Source organism: Macadamia integrifolia, unplaced genomic scaffold (assembly GCF_013358625.1).
Source record: "Macadamia integrifolia cultivar HAES 741 unplaced genomic scaffold, SCU_Mint_v3 scaffold151, whole genome shotgun sequence".
Classification (NCBI taxonomy): domain Eukaryota; kingdom Viridiplantae; phylum Streptophyta; class Magnoliopsida; order Proteales; family Proteaceae; genus Macadamia; species Macadamia integrifolia.
Genome location: NW_024868240.1, coordinates 722,360 through 732,040, shown reverse-complemented (window position 1 = coordinate 732,040; position 9,681 = coordinate 722,360).

Here is a 9,681-nt window from a genome sequence, read left to right as displayed (position 1 = left end):
TAAGAATACTTCTTTTCCAATTCTCCCAATAAAGCAAAACTTCTCTTATTTTTTTAAATGCCCAAATTACCTCCAATGACACATCTTCAATTTTTTTTTTTTTTTTTAATCTACCTCTTAAGTAGATACTGAGATGACCTAATTATATAATATTAATATTTCTTTTGATGAAATCACATATGTTAATATATATTAACCTTTAATGTAACCCATCATTACTCGACTCGGCTGGTTATGGGTTCGAGTCTTGGTATGCCCACTATCATCCATTGGTCCTGCGGAAGTGCTGCTTGCCGTACGGGGGCTTTTCCTGGAGGCTATGATCACTACCATGGAGCACACTTATTCATTACAAAAAAAAAAAAAAAAAACTTTAATGTATATATTTAATTTTAACATATATATATGGGGGGGGGTTAAGAGCATCCATATATTCACCCCCAATCATATGAACAAAGTTCTTTTTCCATAATATAATACAGGGAGAGAACATTGTTAAGCTGAGTAGTGTACGCTAGCACCTCTTCCTGTCTATCTTTCTCCTTTGAATGGGAAAAGAATTGACTTCAAATAAAATAAAAGAGGAAGGAGCTTCAAAACAAAAACATCTTCTTCAACACAAGTCAAATTAAATCAAAACAAATTGGTTCCATTATAATTTAAATAAAAATGGGTTTTTTTTTTTTCTTGATTTGACTCAATTTTGGTTTTGAGGCTGAAACCATTGTCATTGCCCTTTCTACCTTAGACCGAACCAAACCTAATATTTTATTTTAGAAAAAAGATTCATGCCTGTCTTGAGCAGGTGACGACAGGGCCTGACCTGAAAATTCTGACCCTGAGGGCCGACCTGTCGATGAAATTTTTGGCCCTGAGTCAGGGTCAGGGTGGGTAAGGGTTGATGTCTTTGGCCCACCCACCACACCCTGAGCCCGACCTTGGTTTTGGCCCTGATGCTGACCTTAGTTGTGACCCTGATGTTAATCGTGAATTCGACCCTGATTTTAAGCTTAGTTTTATATATTGCTTATCAAAATATAATAAGACACATAAAATCCCCTATGACAACAACAGTAAGGGATGCCCTAATTTAAATTCAAATTAACTCTAATAAAAAAATAAAGTACTTGGCTATTACATTAATTCAAGAATTATTTGATTACTCATAGTCTAATGTGGATTTAAAAAAGATAAAATACGTGTTTATGTTCATTGGTACTCTCTATCTTAAACTTTGTTTTTCATACTTCCTTATATTCATATGACTACCTCTCCTTCTACTCTCTGATTTTAAAATTCTCAAATTACATCTTTGTCTAGAATCAATATAGAGTTTTAAAAAACTGGAATTAAGATGGAATCGATCCCGGTCGATTTTGATTCAGACTGAAATGGAAGTCGGAATAGATCCTAATAACCCTAGAATCGACCATTTGATATGAAAAACCATCGATCAAAGAGAATCTTGGCTTGAATATTCTAATTCGAAATGATACAAATTGGAATCAGTCCCAACTGAACTGATTCTTAGGTGATTAAGGAAATCCAATTCACTAATTTTTGAAACCATTCATCAAGCAAGATGAACCGTTTCGGCTATGTTCTAGCACTAGATTAAAAGACTTCCCAATTCATCGTCAAGCCAGATTTTCAGATCTATAAATACCCGTCAGAATCACTCAACCCAGAGGAACCCCATGGTTGGTATCAAAACTCAAAATGGTATCAAACTGGTAATACTAACCCCACCTGAATTGCTAACATCCAAACCAAACCGACCAAATACCTTAGTATCTAATCATAACTGATTGAAACTGAAAACAACTAAAATCGAACCAAATTGATAAGATTTATTTAGTTTATAAACCTACAAGACGAAATAGAACCAAGATTGATTGAAATGTGTTAATGATTCATTTTTTATTCGGACAGACCAAAACTTCATTGTTTTTTTTTTTTTTTTTTTACAAACCGGAACTTCCCGTTTTCACCTCAAAACCCTCTCATTCTCTTCCTTTGGGAAAAAACCCTCGTTGCAACTTTGAAGAGAGCTATTACCTTCAGCCCCAGCATCTCATTCTATTTTTTATTTCATTCGAACTGAAAAGAGATTCCAGTGTTGAGATCTCACTGCAAGTTTTCTCTTGATAAATTCTTATTTGGAGCATCGAATGATTCTGTTAAACTTTAGGGAGTTTCACATACCAATTTGAAGACCCGACTTAACAGTAGAAGCAACATAGGAGGTGCTTTCTTTGCATTCTCGTCAAAGTCTCCTTCACCACTGCGTTTCCATGTTCCAAACTGCGAACCCTTGATGGACGTTCCAGGAATGGGATAAAAGAACAAATGTCAAGCTATTTCCGAGAGGGGGAAGATTCAAAGAGTGGAGAGCCTTAGAGAGAGCAGTAATCGTACACTCACGTAACCTCCCATCACTTATCATCTACCTAACTTATAAAGTCCCAGTTGGACTCCAATAAGGCAGAGAATAGGGTGGGACAGTTGAGAGAATCTCTCTCACTCTCTTCTCACGTTCCCTCAAGCAGCCCACTTAGGTGCTAAGTGGGTGGGTCCCACCCCCACAATGGATATATGGGTGGACCCCACCCATGACTTTTAACATCTCCCACTCGTCGTAAGTGGCCAATCTCTCTTAGCTACCAAAACCTTTTATGAAGAAATGGAATGTCCAACCTAAGAGATATATCTAGGGCAGGAGTGCTGTATCAAATCTCCATCTGACCAATATAGCACATCACTTTGAATAATCTCATAATACCCTAAACAGTTCAATTATACCAGATTCCACACTCTCGATCCCTCTTGATGAGTAGTGTGAACCAACTTTATGCAAAGTACTCATGACTTTGTCTAATCGAAATTTGACAAGTCACCCAGGCAATGAGTCACAACACAATAAGGTATAGAAAGAAAAGTTTTTCCATAGCCCTCATACCATTTAGATTATCCCTAACTGCATTCCCGGTCTTGCCCTGCGAGACCGCATTATCCTTGATCCTAAGGATCAAGCTAAAGTAGCAACATTGGGTGTCCTCTTCATGACATAGTCTAAGGTAAAGGGTACTGGTTGATGGTTCACACATTGATGAAGCAGGGATCCATTCGGTCACTTGCATCATCGGTCGGCATCAGCACATGCAACTAATGCATGCTATGGTGTAACTCCCACTGGCATGGGCATGTCACTAAAAATATAAAACGCCATACGAATCTTGGTTCAGTTGCTTTTCAGAGTGCCTAACCTGATTCTTTTAGCACCAGTTGCTCTTACAGCCAACTTTCTAAAAGATTCACATTCAACTTTAACTCAGGCTCTATGGAATTGTGATGATTCCACATTCAACTAGGAAGGTCTCATCTTAGTGCTAACTAAGACGTCTCTTATTGGTTTTAAAGCCCCCTCAAGCATTGAAAAACTATAGACTCATCTTGCTTGCTACTTACAAACGCCAAGGTGAATCACTCATGTGAGTGGGTCGATTCAAGCCTGGTGACAACTACTCAAATAGAAATACATATATCACTTATTATAAACACATGCCTCAAATGCACACTCCTTAAAAATGATTACATTATGTCAATAAAATTGTCTTACAAAAGAAAGATACATCATCCACGTTTAAGACCCAGACTCCTAACATATGAAAGGAACACATCCCTTGAAATAGGTTTAGTCAATGGGCCAGGTACCATGTTAGATGTGGAGATGTGCCTTAAGACAACTTCTCCCTTTGCAACCATATCACGGATGTAGTGGTAACGGATCTCAATGTGCTTCACTCTTTCATGAAACTTAGCATCCTTGAAAAATGCCAAAGATGCTATACTATCAGTATGTAACATTACCACATCATCAGCATGTGAAAACAGGCTGAGACTCCTCAAGAATCTCCTAAGCCATATTGCCTCCTGAACAACTGCTAAGCATGCAACATACTCAACCTCCATCATGGACAGAGCAATGCAGGTCTGCTTCTTGCTACTCCAAGTCACAGCTCCACCTCTAAGGACAAATGTATAGCCTGAGGTAGACTTTCGCTCATCTTAGTCGCTGCCCCAATCAGCATCACTGTATCCTCTCAATCTTAAGTCTGGACCACTGTAGGTGAGCATGAGATCTGTAGTCTCATGAAGGTATAAAAAAATCCTTTTGACTGCCTGCCAATGAATTGACCCTGGGTTACTCTGGTAACGGCTAACCATTCCTACTGCATAGCATATGTCTGAATGCGTGCACATCATCGCATACATCAGACTGCCTACTGTAGCAGCGTAGGGTACTCTTGACATTTGTTTTTTCTCTTCTTCATTCTTAGGACATTTGCTCAGGCTCAATGTGCACGTTTTGTCCATTGGAGTGTCTATGGGCCTTGAATTTTGCATGTGAAATCGTTCAAGAATTTTCTCTAATTAAGTCTGTTGAGACAAACCAAGAAAATTTCTTGATCGATCCCTCACAATCTTGATGCCCAACATGAAGTTGGCTTCACCCATATCCTTCAACTCAAATGTGGAGGATAACCACTCTTTAATGGTGATAATCATGTCAATGTTATTCCCAGCTAAGAGAATGTCATCGTCATACAAAGAAAGAACTATGAATCCTTTATTGGACCGTCTTATATACACGCAATGGTCTTTTTCAATCACCTCAAAGCCAGTCGAAATTATGACGTGGTGAAATCTAAAGTACCACTGCTTGGACGCTTGTTTGAGGCCATACAAGAAACGCTTAAGGCTGCATACTTTGCGCTCATGCCCCTTGGCCTCAAATTCCACTGGTTGATCCATATAGATCTCTTCGTCCAGTTCTCCATTGAGAAATGCAGTCTTAACATCCATTTGAAAGAGTTCTAGATCTAACCTTGCAACAATGGATAAAATAAGGTGAATGGATGCTATCCTCACCACTGGGGAGAATGTTTCATTATAGTTCACATCATCTCTTTGGTTGTAGCCTTTCACCACAAGGCGTGCCTTATACTTGTCAATTGATCCATCTGCCTTACGCTTGATCTTGAGAACCCATTTGTTTCTAATGGTCATGCAGTTGGGCGGAAGATCAACTAACTCCCAAACTAGGTTCTTTTTCATTGAACTCAACTCATCCTCTATAGCAGCCAACCAATCATCCTTAGCTATTGATGAGAGTGCCTCTTGCAAAGAAGCTGGCTCTCCCCCATCACCTGGGGTGCACACAAGAGCAGTTTCCCCTTCAATCTCGAATCGACAACCGGGAATGTGTCCTCGTGTGCTTCTGTGCATGAGATGATCTTGATCATCTGTGGGTGTGATCCCACTAGGTTCACAGTGTGTAGGTGTGCCCCCACTTGGTGCACTCCCACTAGGCTCGTAGTCAGCAGATGTATTACCATCTGCGACATTCTCATTATCTCTGGCAATTACAGGATGAGATATAACCCCACCCTCGCCAAGATGATGAGATACACTGTGAAGTTCCTCTAATTCATAGAGGTCAAGATCTCTATGCGCATCAGACAGACTAGGATAATCCGATTCTAGAAATCGACATCACGTGATTCAGTTTCAGTCAGACCTCCACCAAGATGTTCACCATACATAACATACCCCTTTTGAGCTGTTAAAATACCTCACAAAGATGCACTTCTTAGCTTTGGGTCCTAACTTCCCATACTTATGGGACGATGAGTGATTATACCCTACACAACCCCATGGTCGTAAGTGCCTTATAGTAGGCTTAGTGCCTTTTCAAAGCTCATAAGGGGTGGATGGAACAAACTGAGAAGGTACTCTATTAAGAATATAGGCAGGCTAGGCAGCAGTCTTAAGTGCATCCCCCCATAAAATAATTGGGAGGTTGGCTTACGCCATCATGGATCTAACCATATACAATAGAGTCCTATTCCTTCTTTCCACTATACCATTTTGTTGTGGAGTGTAAGAAATGATCAACTGTCTCACTATTCCTTTTTCCTCACACAATTCTTTAAATTGATCAGATAAATATTCGCGTCCATATTCAGTTCGTAGAATCTTTAGATTCCTACTTAATCGATTCTTAACCTCAGTCACAAAGCGCTTGAAACAATCCAATGCTTCATGACGGTGAGCTATCAAATAAACATAACCAAATCGCGAATAGTCATCTACAAAAGTGAGAAAATAGGAGGCCCCATGTCTTGCTTTGACATTCATGGGTCCACAGATGTCCGAATGTACTAGCATTAAGGGCTAAGTTGATTTGGAAGCCTTTCCAAAAGGCTTACAATGGGCCTTACCTGCCAGACAGGGTTCGCATATAGGTAGGTCAACTTTAGCGAGTGAGCCTAAAAGGCCTGCTCTAGCTAAACATGACATCCTGTTCCGCCTTATATGACCTAGTCTAGCATGCCAAGTCACAGAATCTAAATTACTGTTAACTACAAATGAAGAAGAAGAACTGACATTTGCATTAATTAAATTTAGTTTAATAAAACCATTGTCAAGAGTACAGTGCCCCCCAAGGGCATCTTTAAACATCAAATCTAAAGAATTGAAGGAAAAAAACTAGAGTATCTAAACTCTAAAAGTGTTGTAACAGAAACGAGATTATGCATCATGTTCGAAGCATAAAGAACATCATGGAGAAGAAGAAGGTAGCTTGTTCGCAAGTGGAACTGAACTGTTCAAACTCCCAGAACATCAATGCTGGCGTCATTTCCCATAAATACACTTTGAGCTCCTAGGGGCGCTTTGTGATAATCTACGTAGCCACCTCTTTCTTGCGTGAAGTTTTTGGTTGCTCATGTATCAACAATCCAATTTGACTGCATTAGGGCAACCAAAACATGTGTACTAACACAAGTACAAGGAGAAAAAGATAGGGGTTGTACCTTCTTTGGCTAGTACAATCACGAGCAAAGTGTCTAAGTCCCTAGCAGTTATAGCATCTCTTCTTAGATATGTCCTTCTTGTTCTCACGCATGCCCCTCTTGCGTTTGCCCCCTTGGGCAACAAGAGTTGTGATCCGTGTCGCCTCTAAGCGCTCTGCCTCCAGCTCAAGGTGCTGGGCAAGATCAGCTAGCGTCTTGATAGTCTCAAGATGGGCAAGGAAAAATTTCATTTGTGCCCATGAATCAGGGAGTGTCTGAATCAATGCCTGAATCTGCTGCTCATCAGAGAGCTCATGTCCCGCATCCTTAAGTTTGTGGATCATTTCTTTCACAACTCTGATGTTTTCAGGCATCTTATGCTTTGGGTCTATTCTATACATCTCAAACTTGAGGATCATACATCTAAGTCTGGTAGTGGATGTACCTCCAAATGCACGCTTGAGCTCGTCCCACATGGACTTAGCTGTAGGGAACTTCTCATAGTCCCCTATAATGTCATCATGCATGGCACTGAGCATGATGTAGTGTATACTTCAGTCCTTTTTTACCCAAGTAGCATAGGCATCCTGGTCTTTGCTGGTCTGAGTAGTCTCTTTGCCTAAGGGAGGGCAATGTGGTCCTTCCATTTATGTGGTCAGGTATTCAAGGCAGTCTTGCTCATTGAGCAGATACTGGATTTTTCGTTGCCACTATTCATAGTTTTCGTGGCCTTCCAGTTTGTCCCCTCTGTTCAAGTCAGCGATCACATTCTTTGATGCCATTTCTACATCCATATTGCAAAGGAAACATAATGAGTATATTTCTAAGTACTTTGTACATTGCCACTTGGAACCCTATCAGAGTTAATTATTTATGATGCATAATGTGGGACCAATCATCTCGTATAACTCAATGTCAAACCCCACTAAATATGTATCAGAGATAATTAATTCTAAAGGTTACTAGCAATGTTCAATGGAGGAATGGGCATCTCCAAAAACATAAAACGCGCCATACATACGGGTGCGCGGGGTCCCTCAGAAAGAACCCTTTTGGTACTTTTGGTGGCGTGTCATGGTGACTCTACTGTATGTCTCACAGTGGGTGCACAACCCCCATTACAAGGCTTCGAAAAATATAATACAACATGTCCTTAAATATTACATCATCATTAAAATCCTACTACAATCTATTGGAAAGCGCACCACTGAGAGACAGACACATAGGCACCACTGCGCACATACATAAACACGCCATCACACAGTACCAAAGATACATACACGTTTATATATATATACATAAATAACATAATACGTAAAAATAGACCCCATCAAAGGTATGGACTCATGTATAAATGCATTAATGAAGTGGGCCAAACACAAAAGAAATTAGAAAGATTTAAAGCCCATATAAGTTTTAATTAAAACAATAATACTCATTCATAACATAGACCCACAAGCCCATTAACAATATAGGCACAAAAGCCCATTAATAGCATAGGCCCACAAGCCCATTAGTCTATTAAAGTTTTAATTAAAACTCAATAGCCATTACAATTGATACAAATAAAAAGAATGCGATTCCATGACTTGGTATAGTGGTAAGACAGTAAGCAATCCATATTGGAAGTCTCAGGTTCAACACACTCTATTAACATATTTAAATGTTTTTATTTAAAAAAACTTTACTAAGTCCAGCCCAGGCCAGACCGAACCAAAACATTTCAAGCCGGACCAAAATCATAATTGAATCGAATTGAATCAGTCAGTCTAAAAAATGGTCCAGGCCAGTCCAGGTCGGATTACTCAAATCAGATCGGACTACACCAAATTAAACCAAACCTGTTCGGGTCAACCCACCTCATGGGCTGTCGGGTTGGGTTGGTCTTAGGTCGGGTCGAATCTCCTGGGTTGGGTCGCGTTGGATTTCGGGTCGAACTTCCTGGGTCGGGTTTCAGGTCAGGTTATTTGGCCCAGCTTGTGTCCAATGGGTCTTGGGTTGGGCCCATGGGTTTAGCCTCATGGGTTGGCCCATTCATGCTCACAAAAATTAGAAAAAACAACCTGCGTAATAGGTTTAGTTTCTCCCTTTTTTTTTTTTAATAATACACGGCCACACAATCGACAGCGTCGCTGCCCCACCTTTGGTTTGCTGTGGATGATGCCGGTGGCTCCGTTGGCTGTGTTTCTGCATCCCATAAGCCAAATAGAAAAAAAAAAACACTCATATGCTTACTCATTAGTTACCCATAGTTAGGGTTCCAAACCCTAACCACACCAAACAACCAAACAACTTTATGCTGGCCACTGTCGGCGACCCAAATCGAAACGGGGCTCTGATACCAATGTTAAACTTTAGGGAGTTTCACATACCAATTTGAAGATCCGGCTTAATAGTAGAAGTGGCACAGGAGGTGCTCTCATTGCATTCCCGTCAAAGTCTCCTTTACCACTGCGTTTCCATGTTACAAACTGCGAACCCTTGATGGAGGTTCCAGGAATGGGATACGAGAACAAATCTCAAGCTATTTCCAAGAGTGGGAAGATTCAAAGAGGGGAGAGCCTTAGAGAGAGCAGAAATCGTACACTCACGTGACCTCCCATCACTTATCATCTACCTAACTTATAGAGTCCCAGTTGAAAATATGTTAAAAGTCATGGGTGGGGTCCACCCACATATTCATTGTGCCTAAGTGGGCTACTTGAGGGAACGTGAGAAGAGAGTGAGAGAGATTCTCTCAATCGTCCCACCCTATTCTCTGCTTTATTGGATTCCAACTGAGACTCTTTTGCTTTCACTGGGCTTGGGAAGCCTTGAAGAAAAA